General features: G+C 39.1%; 2 protein-coding genes across 8 annotated transcripts in view; one reads left to right on the top strand and one right to left on the bottom strand.

Annotated features, from left to right (window-relative positions):
• The window catches only part of LOC7465998 (diacylglycerol kinase 7), a 128,348-nt gene extending 125,831 nt beyond the window's left edge, over positions 1 to 2,517 (top strand). For all 7 annotated transcript variants that reach the window (XR_008059481.1, XM_052453890.1, XM_052453889.1 and 4 more), the window contains one exon: positions 2,346 to 2,517. The gene's annotated coding sequence lies outside the window, so the exon portion shown is untranslated. The remainder of the gene's footprint in view (positions 1 to 2,345) is intronic.
• LOC112323292 (glutamate receptor 2.8-like) overlaps positions 1 to 21,214 on the bottom strand; it is a 96,202-nt gene that overhangs the window by 27,703 nt on the left and 47,285 nt on the right. The gene's annotated exons all lie outside the window — the stretch shown is intronic.

Below are 21,214 nucleotides of genomic sequence, written 5' to 3'. Positions count from 1 at the left end.
GTTTTTTGCCATCTAAAATGCCAAAACGCTGAAGACTGAAGACAGAAGAAGAACGAAGCAATAAACCTAATTAATGTTACTCTTTGTCTTTGAAACTCAGTTGAGGAGCAGAGGAGCAGCGAACGTTTGATCATTGATCTCTGCGAAAAAGGTTGGAATCTCCTTCTTTCACTCTTTGTTTTCTTTATTCTTGGCCGTTTTCTCATTTCTGGCATCAATTTCAATTTCAGCCCAGCACCTCAATTTCTGTGATAATCCTTCTTTCACTCGCTGCCATCGATTTCAATTTCGCCACCGTAACCATTTCTTACATACTGTTTTATATATATATATATCATGACAATAGGCCTTTCGTTTGTTGTTCCTTATGATCCACAATCCATGTTTGTTATTATTATTACAATTATTATTAAGAATTGAAAGCGGGGGAAAGAGAAAGAAAGACTTACCTGGAGCTGCTACTTAAAGACGAAGGCGATGGTGATGGAGGGCTGGCTAACCAATGTTACTTTCTTCCCCTCTACTTCTGTTTTTCGTTCACTTCATCTATGTTCTTGCTTTTCTCTGCTTGTCTTCTCTTTATTTATTTATTTATTTTATTTCTCTTGTTCCCTCTGTCTCTCTCTATTCTTGTTCCTCTTGGTCTCTCTCTGCATTATCTGTGTTAGTTCATTTTTCGTCTGTGTTTTTTTGTATTATCTGTTTGTGGTTCTCCCCTTCTTTGTGGCTTTTGTCTGTTCGTCCTGATTTCTCTGGGATTGTATTTGTTGGTTGGATCAACAACCTACGGTGAGGGGAAGTTGAAGTTCCCTTTTGCTGGAGGAAGGTAACAAGTCTCTCTGTCTTCTCTATGTCTCTGTTTTTTTTTTGGGTTGACCCGGGTCAACCCATCTGACCCGTGACCCAATCACTTGACCGGGTCGATGACCGGGTCGGGTTTCAAAACTATGCTTGAGAGATCTTCATGGAACAATGCTGAAGGGTAGGATTGTCTCCAAATTCTAACACCCAGAATCCCACTTGGATGGGACTACAACTGGGCAATGACCTTTTTAACTGGCATTATGATTCCATTTGTTGTGGTGATGGATAATTTTTTTTTTGTTTCTTTAAATTATTTATTATGTTTGCTAGCTTAAGGGTATTCCGAGTTACTTTTTTCTTCACTATAAAATGTTCTTTTGCAACATTTAGCCACTGTTTCTAAGTCTCGTACGATCCTAACCTTATCAGTAATTTTCCTTTTATTGTTAAATTTGTACATTTGTTATTTGCAACCACTTGTAGTCACCTCGCTGCAGTTTCCTTGGAAATTTGTGTCAACGAGTTTTTTTAATCGTAGTTACTGAAACGGCTTTTGTTTGGATATTTGAAACCGTTTCTTCTTATGATTGTTTTATCAAATATTTTCAACTGTATCTACTTTTGTTTTCTTTATTATTTATTCATTTTTCCTGGAATTTTCTTTTTGCACTGTTAATGTTTCACTACAGTATTCCATGACAATATTTTGCCTTGATTTATATACTGGTATAACATTTATTGGCTGTAGGGACTCAAGAATATCCTCAGGATGCATGTTAAAAAAGTTAATTGCACAGAATGGGAGCAGATACCTGTTCCTAAAAGGTAGTGGGATTGATGTGATTTCTGTTGAGATACTTTAATGATTTAAGTAACGAGATGCATATGAGCACTACCTCTTCTGTATTAGCCACCCATAACTATCTATTTAATTCCATAAACCCGTTAAAGTGTTTTATCTGACCCAAATATTTCTTTTGTTTCTATTGCTAGAGATATTCAAACATGTAGCACTGTTTTTTTTAATCCTTCATGTTGCTATTTTTTTCATAATTAATTTATACATGTGCGTTCTTTGTTCTAGTGTAAGAGCAATTGTTGCTTTAAATCTTCACAATTATGGGAGTGGAAGAAATCCATGGGGTAGTCCTAAACGACAGTATTTGGAAAAGGTATCACACATCTGTCCTCCGAGTCTATTTTTAACACCAGTCAATTTTGCTCTTGTAACCCCTTAATAATTCCTCCTCTCTAGTTGTTTACAACAAAGAATGTATTTTAGAAGATTCCACTAACAAGGGGTGACTAAAAGAGGAAAAAATAGGTTTCAAGTTTGAGGAAGAGAAAAAAAAAGGAGAGAAGTTTTGGCCCCCCTGAAAATCTTTCCCTTCCTCTCGTAGGTTAAAATTTACCCCCTAATTTGCACCATGTGAGAAGTAATTTATAACCCCTTAATAATTCCTCCTCTCTAGTTGTTTACAACAAACAGCTATAATTTGCATTTTGGGTTGCTTTGGTTTAGGTTTGTATCCTTTAAGGAGGTGGCATTTCCTCAGGGTTGAAATCACTGGCAAACGTGGTGTAAATTTGTACTTTTATTTATGGATAACAGTGCTAGTACATTTGCTGTAATTTGCATGCCATTGTAAGACCTGCAACGACATCTAAATCATCAAGTTGCTCAGCAACTCAGTCAAATTCTACTTGAAATTATTTACTTCTATCTAACATGCTTGTGATAGGGCTATAGCTTGATGTGCAGGACAATGTCGTGTTTGTACCTACAAAGGTAGAGCTCCTGATAGGATTCCATCTAGATATAGAAAAGTTGATGATTATTGAACAACCACTACACTAAAAAAAAGGATAACATGTCTCTGATAAGTTATGTACAGCAACAGAAATGAACCTTCAGAGGACAATTCTACCGGCTTGGCCTTAAATTTTCAAGGAAGGATATTCAGCGCATCTACCAGGAGAGCTCTTCTACGTTGAAGCGCCCAAATCCAATTTCAAAATGCAGCCTGATAAGCGAATTTTTAGCATGTATATTTTTCACTATTCATGCCTGATTTTGAAATATTTTGGATGTGTTGCACAAGATAATTAGAATCTTGGATCCGTTTTTGAACTATTGACCTCGTGGAAAATTAATGTGTTTTCAGATACTAGGTTACTGAGCAGACAGAATCCGGCAGTAAAACCGAACATTGATTTATTGTGTGTTGCAAAGGAAGCTATACAACTCAATTCCAGATGTTCGTCACCATTTTCAAATATCTAAGATGAAGGTCTACAAAACATATGAAGGGCATATAACTCATTTTTGTTGTTTCGAAGCCCATAAAGCAAGTCGAAAAACAGGGATTGAATCAAACCCGAATTTCCTGCACTCCAAATACTGTCTCGGTTTATGGCCCTTATCTCAAGTCTCAGAGGTCCAAAAATTGCACGATCAGTGTCGTTGGAAAGAAGATTTGATTTTCTACAATTTCTCCAGAAATAGAGATATTTGAATTCGCACGTTTCCTACCTCAAATCTGGCCCGCAATGTCTGGGTAGGAAGGAATTCAATTAAGAAAAAGGAAACTATCTTCATTCCAGCGGGGGTAGAAAGGCCACAATATAAAACAAAAAAAGACCGTCTGCAAGAGAGGAGAGGCATACATAGAGAAACCCTAAAATAGACAAAAGAAAGAAGAAGAGGCGGCACAAAGAGGGACGAAAAACAGAGGCAAAAACAAAGAAGATTTGGAGGACACCTATCTATTCCACTGTCATTCTCTGCTTTTGAGTGATGTTCATCGTATCAAGTTTGTTTCTCTTTAATTTAACTATGGAGAAGACTTTTATTCTGGAATGTTTGATGTAACTTTACTATGAATATGTGAACAATTTCTTCGATTTAATTATTACATTAAGTTGTTGAGTATTTCATTCTATGTGTAATGCTTGTGTATGTTTGGCCAACATTTGCATGATGGCCAACATTTGCATGATTTAGAATTCAATTTGAGACTGGGAAGTGATAATTATTTTAGCTATTGTTTGAAATACCTTAAGAAATCTATAGGATAGAGATATCCTAAGAAATTTTGTAATCATTACAGGTTTTACGGGTACTTAATAAATTTCGACAAGTTCAGAACTTTTGTAGAACACTACAAGATTTCACAGTTTTACCGACGGAAAAATCCCGTCGGTGTGTGATTAGAAGTTCGTCGGTGATTTTTTTACCGACATCATCACCGACGGATTACGTCCGTCGGCTTTCTTTTCGTCGGTGATTCCCCATTCCGTCGCTATATCGGTCGGCAAAACAAAAAAAACCATTTGCCGATGGTTTTACAGACGGAATTTGCGCGCCAAAAAAAAAGATTCCCACTTGAAATATACTGACGGATTTTTAGTCCATCGATGATATCGTGATTTACCGACGGCTACTAACCGTCGGTAAAGCTGTCGGTGAGTGTATGAAATACCGACAGAATATATCCGTTTGTAAATTTGTCGGTAAGTGTGGCAGCTACTGTTAAATGCCGATGGATTAATTCCGTCGGTAAGTCTGTCGGTGAGTGTTTAAAATACCGACCGAATGAATCCGTCGGTAAATTCCTTGGTAATAGTTTTTTTCTAAATTTGTTTTTAAAAAATTATTTAGGATATATAATATAAAACTATATAAATTAATTGTAATACAAACCAATTATGCAAATAAAATTTATATTAAACATATAAAAAAAAAAACAAAGTTAAATAATATTCATTACAAACTGAATATGTTTCAAAAAAAAATATTAAATGAAGTTCTAAAGGTAAATAATGTTTATTACAAATTAATATAAAGGTGGAGCTAGAGGAGGAGGAGGAGGAGGAGGAGATCCTAGAGGAGGAGGCTGGTGGTTATACTGCCAAAAAGGATTAGGCGCACATGTTCCACTATTTGCCATGTTCATAACCATTTCGCGAAGCTGTTCATAAGCCGCTTTTTGTTGTTCATAAGCCGCTTTTTGTTGTGCTTGAGACGCTTTGATTTGCTCAGACTCCGCTCTTTGTTGTGCATGAGACGCTTTGAGTTGTGCGTACTCCGCTGATAGGTGGTCGTATTTGTCGGTGAGTTGAGCCGTGTGTTGCTGCAAGGCCACGAACTCCTTAGATTGGGAGCTCCCAACAGTTGAAACACTACGGGTCGACCGCAAGTTTTCGGTCGTAGTGTTGGAGAGCCCGTAAACCCGATTTTTATCGGGTCCACCTAACGAGCCAACCTCCATCCACAAATCCGGATCGAAGTCCGGATGGGTCAAAATATCGTCCCCGTATCTCTCCTCAACCGATTATTATAGGTCTCCTGAAAATAAAAAAAAGTAATCATCATATTCAATTCAATAAACATAATAACTTACATAATAACTTACAAAATAAAATGGTCGAACAAACATACCACGAAATGTTGAGCACGGTTATCAACGAACTGTTGCGCCCCCTTTTGGCGGTCTTGACTCCGCACGTGCGTCTCCACAAACAGCTCCATCAGGCTCGGCTCATGTCCAAGAGATGCAGCCTATAATGAAAAAAGATATATTAACAACTTAATTTAACGATATATTTCATTTAAATTAATCTTGCCATCCGTTTTGCATGTGTAGCAAACGGAACGGAGTTGCTAGTGTGCGTTGTCACCGAGCCATGAATTGGCTGATTCCGGTTGCCAGCACCGGACTGTGAGCATCGTGTGAACCGCTCAGACGTCACGTGCTCAAGATAGTGCGGCCATATATCTTCCGGGATGTATATCGGTTTGAAATCCCTCCAAATCGCAACATCGTTCCAGCCTTGGAAACCCCTATCCCTCGCGGTTTTTTTTGTCCTTTTCTGTACTTCATACCAAAAATCACGCAACCTACTTCACGCAACCAAAAATTACATTTCGAAACATAAATTTTAGTCTAAAAAAAATCTTGTATTTTTTTATATCTTACTTAGTTGCCGCGTGATTTTCCCACACCCTCCTCACAACAGTGTTATGCTCACTGTCCCAGAAGAATTTGTGTTGTGTATAAATAAACAAGTTTAAATAAAAACAATAATTTATTTACAATTATATTAATAATTTATTAGAAATAAGCTGAAAATTATAAATTAACACCAACCTGAAATCTGCCAAACCATGCATTGATTTGAGGCATCCATTCAGGATATTTGGATATTTGACTCCATTGAAACAATGGAATCTCCATCGACGATTTAAACGTCGATGATATTACTCGGGCGGCCTCAATATTTGTGAACCTGAAAATAAATGAAATAAATTAAATAGTGATTACTTCATAAATTATGTTGTAATTTTTTTTAAAAAAAAATTAAACCTTAACAAACTTACATTGAAAGGTCGTCCTTCCACTGTGCCTCGTACTTGCGGGTAAATTGATTCCGCTGCAAAGGCACGCCGCCTCTGCGCTGTGAAGTACCACTGGAAGAGGCAGCATCGGTTGACGGCGCAGGAGGTGTAGGTGCCTCTTCTTGAGAGGCACCTAAGGAAATATCATCATCACTGCTAGACGAACTAGCTGCGACCGTACGTGAGCGACCAGCTCTGGTTTTCATTCTACGCATCTCCACAATTTTATACAAATAATTATATAATTAAATTCAAATGTTAAAAAAAAAATTCGACAGCACCTCCCCTATACCGGATACTACCCAAATCCACAAACCTGTACATATTAACAAAAGCCACAACCAATTGACCCAATCTATACTAATTATTCTAACATATTCAATTACTAATCCTAAGGTAAATTCAACATTAAGAATTACAATTCAACAAATTATTCAATAATTATGCCAATACAACAATAAAATACATTCAATAAATAAATAAAAACTGTAGACTAACAATTAAAATTAATTGAAAAAAATTAAACATAAATCATGCAATAATAGAGTAAAATTAACAATTATTCCAAAATATTCAATTACTAATACTAAGGTAAATTCAACATTAACAATTACAATTCAAAAAATTATTCAATAATTATACCAATACAACAAAACAATAAGTTAAAAAAAAATCTAGAATAACAATCAAAATAAATGCAAAACATTAAACACAAATCATGCAATAATAGAGTAAAATTAATAATTCTTCAAACATATTCAATTACTAATTCTATGGTAAATTAAACATTAACAATAAATATTCAACAAATTAACTAATAATAATTATGCCAATACAACAATAAAAAATATTCAATAAATTCAAAAACAAATTATAGACTTTAGCAATGAATTATGCAAAAAAAACTATAGACTTTATCTACATTACAAAAAATACACCAAAACAAAAAACATACCAAAAACAAATAGCAAAAAAAAACCCTTAAAGCAAAAAACATACATACCTTTTAAACTAATGGAGATTCACGAGAAAAATTGCTAGAGATTGCTGGTGAAACCTTTGAAGAACGGAGAGGAAAAGAATCAGTGAAAAACTGAGGAGAAAATCGGTGAAAAAACAGAGGAGAAGAAAAAATGAACTGAAACGGCGGATGGGGGGACTTATATGGCAGTTTTACCGACGGATTCACCGACGGATATAAAATTAATTATTATTTTAATTTATTCCATCGGTGAAGTGTCCAAAATCCGTCGGTAAATTTTGAATTTCACACCAAAATTTTTAATGGCCCTCCATATTTTTCGTGGTCCGTCGGTAATTCCGTCGGCGAGCTGCCGCGGTCAGAGATGCATTTAATGCACAACCCTTTGGAATTCACGCGGTCCGTCAGTAATGGCGTCGGTAAAATTGACCCGCCGACAACTTGCCGACGTACTTATATCTGTCGGTATAGTCGTCGGTGATTGTGGCATTTCAAGTAATTATTTTCAAACTCTCTGTGAAATGTCGACGGACTTAATCCGTCGGTATGCACGACGGTGAATGTGGCATTTCAAGTAATTATTTTCGAACTCTCTATGAAACGCCGACGGACTAACCATCGGTATAGACGTCGGTGATTGTGGCATTTCAAGTAATTATTTTCGAACTCTCTGTGATATGCCGACGGACATTTATCCGTCGGTACGGACGTCGGTGATTGTGGCATTTGAATTATTTATTTTTGTGTTACAAAATATATCATCCATGATCTATAATTATTTCAAGTAATTATTTCGTGATCGTGGCATTTCAAGTAATTATTTCAAGTAATAAATATTTCGTGTTACAAAATATATCATCCATAATCTAAATTACATGAAAGAAAGGATTTTACACAGGGCTTAAATTTGATTGTTAGTCAGAATTTTCTTCTTCTTCATCATCAATTGAATTGTCATCACCCTCATCGCAATCTTCAATATGGATATCGTCTTCTTCATCCACATTTGCTTGTCCGCTAGAGCTCAAAACAACATTCAACTCCTCTGCGTCAACATCAACAAGACTATCATCAAAAACACGAAAATTTGAATTTTCTTCCAATTCAATCGAAGGAGGAACTCGATATGGTTCAACCAGCTCACTAACTTGAAAGACTTCATCTCGCACACTTGTGTCTTCGTTCTCATCCTGAACAACCTCGACACGACCACGGGGTTTCGTTTTTAAAACGGACAACCAACCAACTCTTGATAGATCCTTTCTAAATGAAGGGGTGTATGTGTAATAAACTTGTTGACATTGCTTTGCGAAAACAAAGACATCGTTTATGTTGCGGAGTCTAGCTTTTGAGTTGATTTCGACCAGACCATAGTGCGGATCAACTCTGATTCCTCTGTCAATCGTGTCATACCAATAGCATTTGAATAAAAAACACTTTATTCTGTTCGTTATGATATTGCAGTTCGACGACCTCTTCTAATCTACCATAGTAGTCAACTTCTAACTCACTACTAGTGGATCCCTTAACACAAACACCGCTGTTGTATGTCTTTCTTCCTTGCCCGTATTCTTCAGTATGGAAAACATATCCATTGACAAAATACCCGTTGTAGCACTTAAATTTTCTTTCAGGCCCCAGGCTTAGTGAAGACAATGACTTAGGCACACTCCTTCCCATTTGATAAACCTTGTATGTAATGTACATCAATAAACAGTAAATGAACGAGAATCTCGTAATGACATGCATACGTACAGTAATTTTGCAAGCTAGAATGAGTTTGTGATAGTGCTTACATGTGTTCTGAACCACGTGGCAAACTGTTCATCTTGTAATTGAAAGATCTGGGATTCGGTCAGCTGTGAGTTATTGGAGAGCAAATATTGTCGATGTTGCCTACAAGTGATGATGAGTGTATGATATTACAATATATAATTAACAGTATATTACTAACTGTCGCACGTCAAAAAAATCCGCGCGGCATCTGCTGGCGATTTTATCGTTTGTTGTTTTGCTTTGATTGGTTCGTTGGAGTCGCCACCTAGTAATTGATTGCGGGCTACTAAGAAACCGGATGTACTGGTCTTGTCAGAGATTCATGGGTAAGGGACTGGTTGTGGTTAGGGAAGGTATTAGCACCCCTAACGCACCCTACCTGAGGTAAGCTGCTTCGTGGACTTGATGTGTTTTTAAAAATAAAAATTTTAGCCCAATTCTAAGGCTTCGATAAATCAGTTATTAGTTCCCAAAATATATGTAGATATATGTTCTACATTTTTATGGAAAATACAACATGATTTTTATCTGTCCTTTAGATTTTTGTGCATATAAATTAAAATATTAAATTCATTCTTTTTTTTTTATTTCAATAACATACATAAAAAAAAAACACACACACATCTCTTTTTTTCTATTATTATTTTCTCTTTCTTTTCTTTTCTTTTCTTTTACATCCACAACACAAAATACAATTTCAAAACAAATAAACAAAAAAATTACATTAAAATTACAATAACATAATCTAAAAATTACAAAACAGTCCCTAAAACTCCAGAAATTGCAGGGAAGCCCTTCTGCAAGCCGGAACAACATTCAGCAGGATTTCTGGGCAAGGGACCCGTGCTGGAACAATGGCGGCGCGTTGCTCCACGCGCCACCGTCACTGGTGGCGCGTGGGATCACGCGCCACCGCTGGAACTCCAAAACAACAGGGGGTCAGTCGCGGCTTCCCCTCTTCTTCCCCTCACCGGCAGTGATGATCACTGTCACCTGTAAAAGGAGAAAAACACACAAGGCAGTAGTAGGTTTTAATTTCTTCCTCCTTGTTTTCGGATCTGTCTCTCTTTTTCTTCGTTTGGACAGATCTGTTCGTTTCTTTTTCTTTCCTAATCTCCTCTATTTCAGGTGGCTGCCGGCTTCTTCTCCCTTCCCTTCTCGGCCGGTGGTGGTCTTCTGTGGGAAATGGCGTTGGCTCGGCAGGCAACGCTGTGTAGGGGGGCTGCCGCTGGAGGGCAGATCTGTGGACACTCTGTGCCTGTGGGCGAGAGGAGAACAGATTCTACACACGCCGCCGACAGACCAGACGTGTGGAGGATCGGCGGCTTTACTCCTACTTCATTTCTGCACCGGCGGTGTCGTCCGTGGGCGCTGCTGGGGGCTCCTGTGGGTGCCCGGGTGAGAGAGGGAAGATCGGTTGGGGATGGCTGGAGGCCAAGGGAGAATGGGAGAAAGAGGATGATGAGCGGCGGCTTGGGAGAACCAAAATCGTGGGGCAGCCAGAGAAGAAGGAAGGAACGACGTCGGGCAGGAAGTCTGTGTCGGTTTGGGCGAGAACTTGAGGAAGTGGGGGGGAAAGGTGGAGCTGCTGTGTTTGGAGAAAGAGAGAGGCCGTGGCTGAGGGGAAGAAGAAAATCCCGGTGGAGGTAAGGTGAGGTGAGGGCTGGAGAAGGGAGCAGCTGAGAGGGGAAGATGACAGTGAGCGGCTGTCCAGTTGAGAGAGCAGAAAAAAATTCAATGGAGGGGGGCGGCTGCCTAGGGTGCAGGAGATCAAAAAAATGTTTCCCCTTAGGGTTTTTTGGTTGCCTTTTTTAATTGCAAAATTCCCCCCCTTTAAAAAATCAGTGTAGCTTGGTATTTATAGGAAAAGTTTTGCTAGGTTTTCAAACTAGTCCCTCAACTTTTCCTTTCCTTCTCTTTTCCTCTTTTTTTTGTAAATTTTGATTTTTTTGATTTTTTTGTATTTTTTGAAAACGAGCAATATCAACGTCGACTCAATGAAGAAAATCAATGATTTTAAAAATAACGCGTTAAAAGTTGAACGCGTTCCAAATGTCTTTGGAAATTTAAATTCTTTTGAGACGATGCTAAAAATGCTAAAAACGATGCAAATGTATTAAAAACGTATTTTTTTGGATTTTCAATGTTTTTCGCTATTTTTGAATTTTTCTGAAAATTTATCAAAACATGGGTCAAAAATTGGGTAGCAACACTAACAAAGTTTAATTAGTATAAACTTACTGAATAAAAGGTCTCAGCTCATCACAGTTAAATAGAACATAGTTGTGTGCTTGTTTGAACTCTATTTCCAACAAATATCTTCCTCTTACGACATTTTTAGGTGTGGGTCGTCCAGTATTGGAGAATATTGACAAGTTCCCACTGGAAGGCACTTCACCGCCACCATCATGCTGTGGAACGCGATTGATTCTCGTTCTCAGATGAGGTTTAAAATAGTACGAGATAAATGTTGAGATCTCCTCAACAATATAGGCCTCACATATCGAAGCCTCAACATGCGCCTTGTTCTTAACCTTTTTCTTGAGATTAAACAAGTACCTGCATTGAAATATTAATCAAGTATTTTCAATTAAGAAAAACATATAAATACTTTTATATATGAATTACATTGCAACTGTAATATCTAACCGTTCGAATGGGTACATCCATCTATATTGGACCGGTCCTCCAGCTTTTGCCTCGAACGGTAGATGTATAGGGAGATGCTCCATTGAGTCAAAAAATGATGGAGGGAATATCATCTCAAGTTTCATAGTGTCTCGATGATATTTGTTTGAAGCCTCTCAATGTGATCAACATTCAACTTGCTGGAGCATATATCTCTGAAGAAACGACTGATCTCCGTGAGTGCATCCCATATTCCCTTTGCCAACAAATCACGAAAAGCTAATGGGATGAGTGTTTGCATAAACACATGGCAGTCATGACTCTTCATTCCATACAATCTGCAGTCCTCTATATTAACCAGCCTTGATATGTTCGATGCATGTCCATCCGGAAAACGCAGACTCTTAAGTCATTTGTAGACTAGCAGTTGTGCGTTTTTCTCTAACACGAAGCTTGCTCTTGGTTTTGCGACCCGTGACTCATCATAAACCAACTCCATATTTTTACGGTTACAGTATAAAGCTATATCCAATCTAGCCTTGATGTTGTCCTTTGTCTTCCCCTTCACATCCATGACGGTGTTGAAAATGTTCTCAAACATGTTCTTTTCGATGTGCATGATGTCAAGGTTATGACGGAGCATATTGATCTTCCAATAAGGAAGCTCCCAAAAGATACTTCACTTTACCCAATTATGGGTCAAACCAAAACCAGGAAACTTTTGCTTACCTGATTGAAGGCCAAACACAATGTCACCGTACTCTGAGACAACATCATGCATTTCTTCACCAGAAAGACGCGGGGATGCAACATCTTTTTCAACTCTACCAACAAAGAAATCTTTTCTGTTCTTTCTGTACCTGTGATTAAGTGGCAAGAAGCGATGGTGACAGTAAAAAAAAGAAGCTTTACCTCCATTTGCTAGCGTGAATGCCTTGTTATTTTCCATGCAGTATGGACATGCGAGTTTCCTATGCGTGCTCCAACCAGAAAGCATTCCATAAGCTGGAAAATCATTGATAGTCCACATCAAAGCTGCCCTTATAAGGAAATTTTGTTTCCTCGATATATCATAAGTCAGAGCTCCAGAGGACCACAACTGCGCCAACTCATCAATCAACGATCAAAGACAAACATCTATATTCCATCCCGGGCTGCTTGGACCGGGTATGACAGTAGATAAAAACATGAACTCCAGCCTCATACACATTCTCGGTGGCAAGTTATAAACTGTGAGTATGACCGGCCAACAAGAATAAGGAGCAGCAAATGACCCAAATGGGTTGAATCCGTTTGTACACAACCCAAGACACACATTCCTTGATTCAGCTGAAAAGTGAGGATGAACACTGTTAAAACGTTTCCACGCTTCGCCGTCAGAAGGATGAACCATCACTCCATCAACCGCATGGTGTGCTTGGTGCCATGTCATGTGCTCAGCAGTCCTTGGTGACATGAATAACCTCTGCAGTCTAGGTGTGATTGCGAAGTATCTAAGTTTTTTATATGCCACTAGAGTCTTTCCCCTGCCAGTTCTAGGTTTGTAACGGGAATGCCCGTATGTCATACACTCGGTCATCTCAGCATTTTCAATGTAGTATAACATGCAGAAGTTAGGGCACATGTCAATTTTCTGGTATCCTAAACCGAGGGGTTTCATCATAGACTTCGCAGCATAAAAGTTCTCTTTCAGCCTGTTCTCTTCAGGTAAAATGCTTCTTGCCCATTCAATAATCTTGTCATACCCGGCCTCACTCAACCCGTGATCTGACTTGATGGTGAACACATGTGCTACGGCCGATAATTTACTGTGGTTCGTGCAACCATCCCATAATGGTTCGTCAGAATCTTTCAACAAATCACAAAACCTAGCTGCATCTACATTAGGTTCTTCTTCTACGATTGGACATTGACTGACATTAACTTGATTAATTCTCATTGCATCCATAACCATATTTCTGTAAGGATTAGTGCTGTCATTTGCCGCTTCATGCACGTTGCTAGCACTAGAAGTAGACCCAACCACCGTTTCTTCCATTCTCCTCTCACTAACATATACTTCTCCATGTGCATACCAACACTGGTAATTCTCCATAAACCCTTTGTGTAGAAGATGCATCATTACAACATCTGGATGCAGATACTTTTTATTTTGACACTTCTTGCATGGACACCTAATACCGCCTCCAGTAAAATTTCTAGGAATAGATGTTGCGAAATTAATAAAACCCTGAACCCCGTTACAATAATCCATCCTCCGCAATCCTTGGGGTGAATCTCGATACATCCATGAACGATCATCCATGATTTATATCGAACCTCTATAAAATTATGATGACATCATGTAGTAATTAACTAAGTTAGGTAAATAAACTTGCAAAAATATTACTTTACCTCGAGATTATCCAACAAACCAATCACAACTTCTCATAAATATTAAATATTCATTATCATTTATCAACGTCCATACAAATTAAAATATATAAATTTACAGAAATTACCACTCCGCAATACCATTGATAAAACTTTAAACGAACTCATTAAGCAAGCTATTAATTATTTCAAAACAGCACATGTACTTCGGTAGTTCCATAAAGTTTTAACAATTTACAAACAAATACAATCTTACAAAATCTAAAACAAACCATAACAGGTATAGAATTATACATTCATATACTACAAGTTTGTTTGAGAAATAACAATACAACATGTACATCTACTAACAAAATACATATACTAAAAAAACAATAAAATTGACATTTAATTAAATGTTAAAATTTAAAAAGATAGAATTACTTACAAAAATTGATAAAATCCATCGGTAAATCAGAACATGGATGTTGTGACCTCAAAACTTCAAGAAATATAACTTGTTGTGCTGATATGAGGGAGATTTTTGTTTAGGGGGAGGGGGGCTAGTTGTTTGCGGATGGGGAGAGTTGGAATTAGGAAGAAGAAGGAGAAATAGGGGAGGAGAGTGTCATAACCCAATTCTGGGTTATTCCCCCAAAATTCATTTTTTTTTAAAAAAATAAAAACAAAAAAATATAATAATAATAAAAGTTGGCAATGTGGAGAAAGCTGATCAAGAAAAATAGGCAAAATAGGCAAAAATCAATCTGCAATTTTCGGAGGAAATTCAAGGCCTTTCGGCGCCCCATTGTGCCCAAAATCAGAGAAAAAAATGCAAATGCAAGGTCAAATTAAATGATTATTGGACAAATTTGCATAAAAATTAAGTCCAATAACATAATTAAATTTTTAATAGGCCAATTTGATTTAATCATGGGCCAAATTAAATTTTAATTATGTTTAAGAATTAATTTAGGTCCAAATGAAGGATTTAATTAAGTGCAAGGACTTAATTATACTTTAAATGGGTCAAATTAATTTTATTTGGGGCTTAATTGGTGAAAAATTAAGTTTGGGAGCCTAATTTGGGCTTAATGGAGAAGATTGGAATTTTAAGAGACCAAATTTAATTTTTACCAAGTTAATTGATTGAAATCAGGGGTCAAATTGCAAGAAAATTGAAGTTTTGGGCCCAATTAGGGGTTAAATTGACAAAATCCAAAGCCAAGGGCCAATCTGCAAAAGGCGCCAAACTATAGGGGTCTAAGTGACAAAAGCCGGGGGTCAAATTGAAGAAATTGAAAGCTGGAGGACTCAATTGAAAATCGGCAGAAATCCCTAGCTTTTGATCCAAAACGGCGCCGTTTTTGGTGTTTAAGAAAAACAAAGAGGGGGAAGGGACCAAGCGACGCGTCGCCTGGTCACTGTTCATCTTCTTCCCCACAAAACTGCCCGAGTAGCAGCTTTCCAGGCGCATTTTCTACCTCGTTTGGCCTCCAAATCCGACAACGCGTGCACCAAAATGTCCACTTGAAACCCCTTTATCCTCGAGAATGGTCCGGTCGGGTAGAAAAACTTTGAAATGGCTTCGTTTATTGGCCCAAAGTGGCCACCTCGTTCAGTCTGCAGCCTTGGATTGCCAAATTTGGCAATTCGAGGTGCACACTTTGAACCAACGGATGGGATTCCTCGAGTCGAATCAAGGGCTGAGACTTTTTCCCGTTGAAGACAAGATTACCCTCTTTCAAGCCCTATAAATAGGAGCCAATTTCATGCTCAGGGGGAGGAGAAAAACGAGCTCAAAGTTGGTCGAAAACCAGCCTTCTATACCCATTTTTCTGCAAACAATCATTTTTTCTGCTTTCTCTCTCCACCGTGGCCTTCAGCCACCATCACCTTCATCACCTAGCTTCTCGCCATCATCCCCACCTCCAGTAGCCACAAAACCATCTCACGTGACAGTTGCACCACTTCTCTCTCTCTCTCCTCTGTAAAATCTCCTCCTCTGCCACCGGGACTCCAGCAGCAGCGGCGACAGCAGAGCCAGCAGCCACCACCTTGCCCAGAAGCTTTCACTCCTACCAGCAGCAGCCAGAGTAGCATCTCCTTCCCCAGTCACACCAACAGCTCCAGCCGTGAGCTTTCCTTCTCCTCTGCAGGAATCTGCTCCTTCTTCTTCCAGCCGTGAACAGTGCAAGCCGCCGGCCTCACCACCTTCAGTTACACCGTGCACCACCAGCTAGGCCGCCGACTCTCTCCACGCCAGGTAACTCGCCCCTCCCCTGCTACGCCTTCCTTTTCCTTTCACCATGGCTGCATGCAGAATTCGTTTCTGCATGCAGCGGCTAATTAATTAGCCACTTGCTTGGGCCGGGCCGGTTCTGGTCCAGCCCAAGGGGTCGGGCCGGTTCTGGCCCGGCCCGGAAAAAAGAGAGAAGGACCTGTTGGGCTGAGACCGGCCCAACCCAAGGGTCCTGGACCGGACCAACTGTTTGGGCCGGACCGGCCCACAGATTTAATAAATTTAATTAATTATTATGTATTAAAAAAAATCAAAAAAATTCAAAACAATTCAAAAACAATTCAAAAAAATTTCAAAAATCATTTCAAAAAATTTGTGATTTTCTTAAATATTTTCCTACCAAGTTTGCTTAATATTGGGTTGTATACTTACATGATAAGATACAAGTCCGGTATTAAAATGCCCGGTTTTCTCAGAAATATTAAAAAAAAAAAAAATTATCGCATACGGCCAAGTCCTAAAGAATTTTCCAAGCATGTTTTCTTTTCAAAAAAAAAAATTGCATCTTTCTCACGTTTTAAAAATCCAAAAAAATGGATATCATAACTAGTTTATGATCATCTGTTAGGGTTTGGCCAAAATGTCAAAAACTTTTATTTCAACTTTTTTTTAGGATTCAGATGTAGACTTTAATATTTGTGGGGTGTAAAATTACACGATAAAGTACACTCTCGGGTATTAAAGATACAAGGTGTAAATAAAAGCAATTTTAAAATTCAGACTTTAGAATGGTTAGGATTTAACCCAATGAGGTAGACTCCCTCATGAAGGGAGATCTGCCTTGAACCTTAGAAAAGACCAACGAATAGAACTTCGACCTAGAAAGAATAATCAAACAACAATGCAGCTTACCTTAGGTAGGGTGCACTGGGGGTGATGCGTCTTCCCCTTGCACAACCAGTCCCTTACTCAGACTCTCGCAGACCATAGGTTCCTAGTGACCATAATACTAGGTGGCGACTCCAAAGAACCAAGCAAAACCACAAATAAAAAAAAAATCGCCGGCCGAGGCCGCACGGGTTTTCCGACGTGCGACAGAATGGCGACTCCGCTGGGGACAACCATGTCTGGTCGGACTAAGCATTGATTGTTTGATTGTTTTCCTTTTGTTGGTCTTTAATTTTAGCTCGCATTTTTACTGCTTTAGCATGCATTTTAATTTTGCGAATAAACCCAATTCTAGGTTAGGTGGGGAGTAGTGGTCTGCCCTATGACTTTCAGTCGGGGTTCAGATTCGCGAAACATCCAACTATGAGCCGAGTGTTTACTTGGTGATAGCGGACACATAGTGCCCGAACCTTCCCTTGTAAACCTCTATACTGCCTTCACGTGAGGTGGTCACTGGGCAGTTCATAGACCTTTTTGAGACCAGCTAGAAAACATATCCCTCATATAATAACCTAGATTTTTTTTTCTTTTCTAAACTTTACAGGATTTTTATTGCTAAGACCATGACTTCCCTTACCTTTTCGGAATATGGGGAAAGATCTGAGATGATACAAGTAATTGAAGGGGATTGCCCAAGAACCAAGGTTGAGGAATTACCACACATAACCAAAGTGCATTATTCCGTAGACACCATAAAGAAGTTGGCCTCTCTTCTGGGATATATTGATGAGAATCTGTTTGAGAAGAAGTATGGAAGAATTGCTCATCTAATAAGAATGCCTGTTCAGATTTCAGCGGTCAAAGCTTTGATGCATTTCTGGGATCCAAGCTATAGATGTTTCACCTTCGGGGATATTGATATGACTCCTACTCTTGAGGAGTATGCTCAGATCTTAAGTTTTCCTAATAGCCCCTACAAAGTATACTTCAGACAAAGAATTGAGAATACAGTTACAGCAGTTGCCAAACTTCTACATTTGGATCAAGTTGATCGGTACAGGATACCCAATGGGGGTTTCAAGTGGAAGATGATCGAGAATAAATTGAAGACAGATAAGGAAGAAGGGAAGTTAGGAGAAGAAAGATATCAGATAATTGCTTTTGCCATCTTTGGGTTGGTTCTGCTTCCTTCAGAAGCCGCCGGAATTATTAGCATTGAAGCTGCTAATGCCTTCCTCGAATTTGAAGAGGTAAAGAATAACCCTACTTCAGCTATCTTAGCTGAAACCTTCCTATCTCTAAACCATTGCAGATTACATGGGAAAGGGGCGATGCGATGTTGTATCCCTCTCTTATTCATGTGGATAGTAAGCCATTTGGAAGCATCAAAAGAAGTCTTCAATAATATCTGGTGGTTTAACATGAGGCCTCTTGAGTTGGTGCTAGCTGAAGAATGGAATGCCTTGGATGAAAAGGCATGGGTAGAAAAATACCGAGAACTTCCCCAAACTAATTTCAGATGGAAAGCTCCTTGGGTAAGTGGTTCATCTTACCTCATGAGTTGTGGCGACAAGGCATGGGTTCCTTTGATTGGTTTAACTGGATATATCAGCTACTCACCCTCATTAGTAGCTAGACAGTTTGGAGGAGTACAACACGTGCCAAGAACTTGGGCGGTGGCCGAATATACCGGTCTGTTTAAAGAAGCTAGCTCTTTGGATATGTTAGACGCCATCAGAAATGACTGGAAGCAGCCTGTTTTGGTCTCTAAGGAAGAGCATAAAAAAGAGTTCTCTGTTAGCCCTGCATATTCGATATGGAGGAGTGGCAGTTCATCTAAGATACTTCAAAAAGCAAAAAAGCAAAGAAAAGCCCAAGATAAGTCGTCTGTGACGTTGGATCTGAAAAGAAAAAGGGTCAACAATGAGGAAGACCTCCGAGAAGAGTTGGATAAGCTGAGGATTGAGCTCGGTAATAGTAAAAATCATCAGAGATTCCTGGAAGACCAACTTTTGAAAGAAGAAGAGATGAAGGCCTCTCTGGATCAGCAGTTGAAGGAAAGAGATGAGCAGATTGTTAAGCTAAAGAAGAGCCAGCATGAAGCAAATCAGCAACTGAATGAGGGGAAGGCCAAGAATGACGAGTTGGTAAAAAAGAATGACGGGTTGGTAAAAGAGCATGTAATGGTGGAGCAGGAATTGGCGAGTCTAAAAAAGGCCTCGGAAAGTAGAAAGTCTGCCGACAAAGAAACAATAGCTTTTCTGAAGAAAGAAAGGGACCAGTATAAATTAAAATGGGAGGCTGAAAAAGAGAAGAACAGATTGGCTGACCTCGCCATTGAAGAAGAAAAAAGGGTAAGGACTCGATATCAGATGCAGGCTGAAGATGAGAGAGAAGCAAGAAGGGTAGCTGAGATAGAGATGAAGGGATACCTGGATAAGATAAATGGTATGAGAAACCGAGTGTCTGTGATACAAGCCGAGCTTGAGTCCCGAGAGGAAGAAGCAAAGGAAATGCAAGAGCAGTTTGAGGAGTGGCAAGACTATATCATCAGTTTTGATGCACAACTAAACACTAAGGTAGCCGAGCTTGATATAGAGAAGGAAGAATTGCAAAGGGCCAGAAATCAGATTCAACAGTTGGAAAAGATGGTTCGAATTTTGGAGACAAACAATGAAACATTAGCCGCCAGCAATGGAACATTGCTTCAAGTTAACACCGTGTTCCATTACAAGATTGAACAAACTGACAGGTTAATCGACATGGTGGCTAGAAAGGCAAATGAGCTACGAGCAAAGGCTACCAGGATTGCCAACAACCGCCATAGATACGAGGAATATTTGAATGAAGTTTCCTCTTTCATCAGGATTGTGGCCAATAGAGGGATATCATTTGAATGAAGACACTTTGCATGAACCACTTTGTACTATGTCTACTTTTGGAACTTTCATAATGTGTACGAAATTTAATCAATCAATGGAATTGGGTAAAACCTCTTTGTGAGTATCAGATTTCGGATGTTACCTGTATTTGGCAAAGGAAGTCATGGATTAGCTCTTTAAATCTATATACATGCATTTGCATTCATGTTCATGTTTATTCATTATAACACACATGCATACGCCAGGTCAAAATATAGGTCCCCAAAGAACTTACCACACCCGACTTCGAGCAAGGAATATGGAAGATGAAGCACGTGCTTACCGTGAGGCTCATTTCCAAGAAGAGTTGGACTCTTTAAAGGACAGTGTGGCTCGCCTCACCGGCTTACTCGAGCAAGTACTAAGGAATACCTCGGGTGAAGGTCCTTCAACTAGGCCTGCCCCTCTCCCAACAAACCAACCGGAAGAGGTAATGGGAGAACATACGCAGGAACCCCAACACAATCCAGTTTTCATGCAGTCGCCAACACCCGTACCACCTGTACCAACACCAGTACCAATTATCATGGATGCATTCGTTAATGAGTCCCACAAAACTAAACCATCTGAGGATGTTGATCAAGACAAGATGGCAGCACTAGAGGCCAGGATTAGGGCCATTGAGGGAATAGACTTATATGACCCTGTGCGAGCTGTAGAAATGTGTCTAGTCCCTAATGTGGTGGTACCAAAGAAATTTCGAGTTCCGGAATTTATCAAATACACCGGCACTCAATGCCCTGTTACCCATCTTAAATCTTATTGCAACAAAACGACAGAAGTAGTTCACGATGAAAAACTACTAATGCATTTCTTCCAAGACAGCTTGAGTGGAGCGGCATTGAGTTGGTATATGAGGTTAGATAATACCAAGATCCATACATGGAAGGACCTCGTGGATGCTTTCATCAAGCAATATAAATACAACATGGATATTGCTCCTGACAGAACCAGTTTGTCTAACTTGGAGAAAGGAGATAAAGAAAGCATAAGAGAGTATGCTCAAAGATGGAGAGATTTGGCAGCACAAGTCCACCCCCCTCTCTTGGAAAAGGAAATGGTTGCTCTGTTTGCTAACACACTAAAAGCGCCATACTATGAACACGTGATGGGTAGTTCGGCCCAACAATTCACGGATTCTGTGGCCGTGGCTGAACGAATAGAACAAGGAGTAAAGAGTGGAAGAATCTCTGCACCTGTGGAGAAAAGAGGTTTCGGAGTGA

Source organism: Populus trichocarpa, chromosome 6 (assembly GCF_000002775.5).
Source record: "Populus trichocarpa isolate Nisqually-1 chromosome 6, P.trichocarpa_v4.1, whole genome shotgun sequence".
Taxonomy (NCBI): Eukaryota; Viridiplantae; Streptophyta; class Magnoliopsida; order Malpighiales; family Salicaceae; genus Populus; species Populus trichocarpa.
This window is presented reverse-complemented; position numbering and strand designations above follow the sequence as displayed.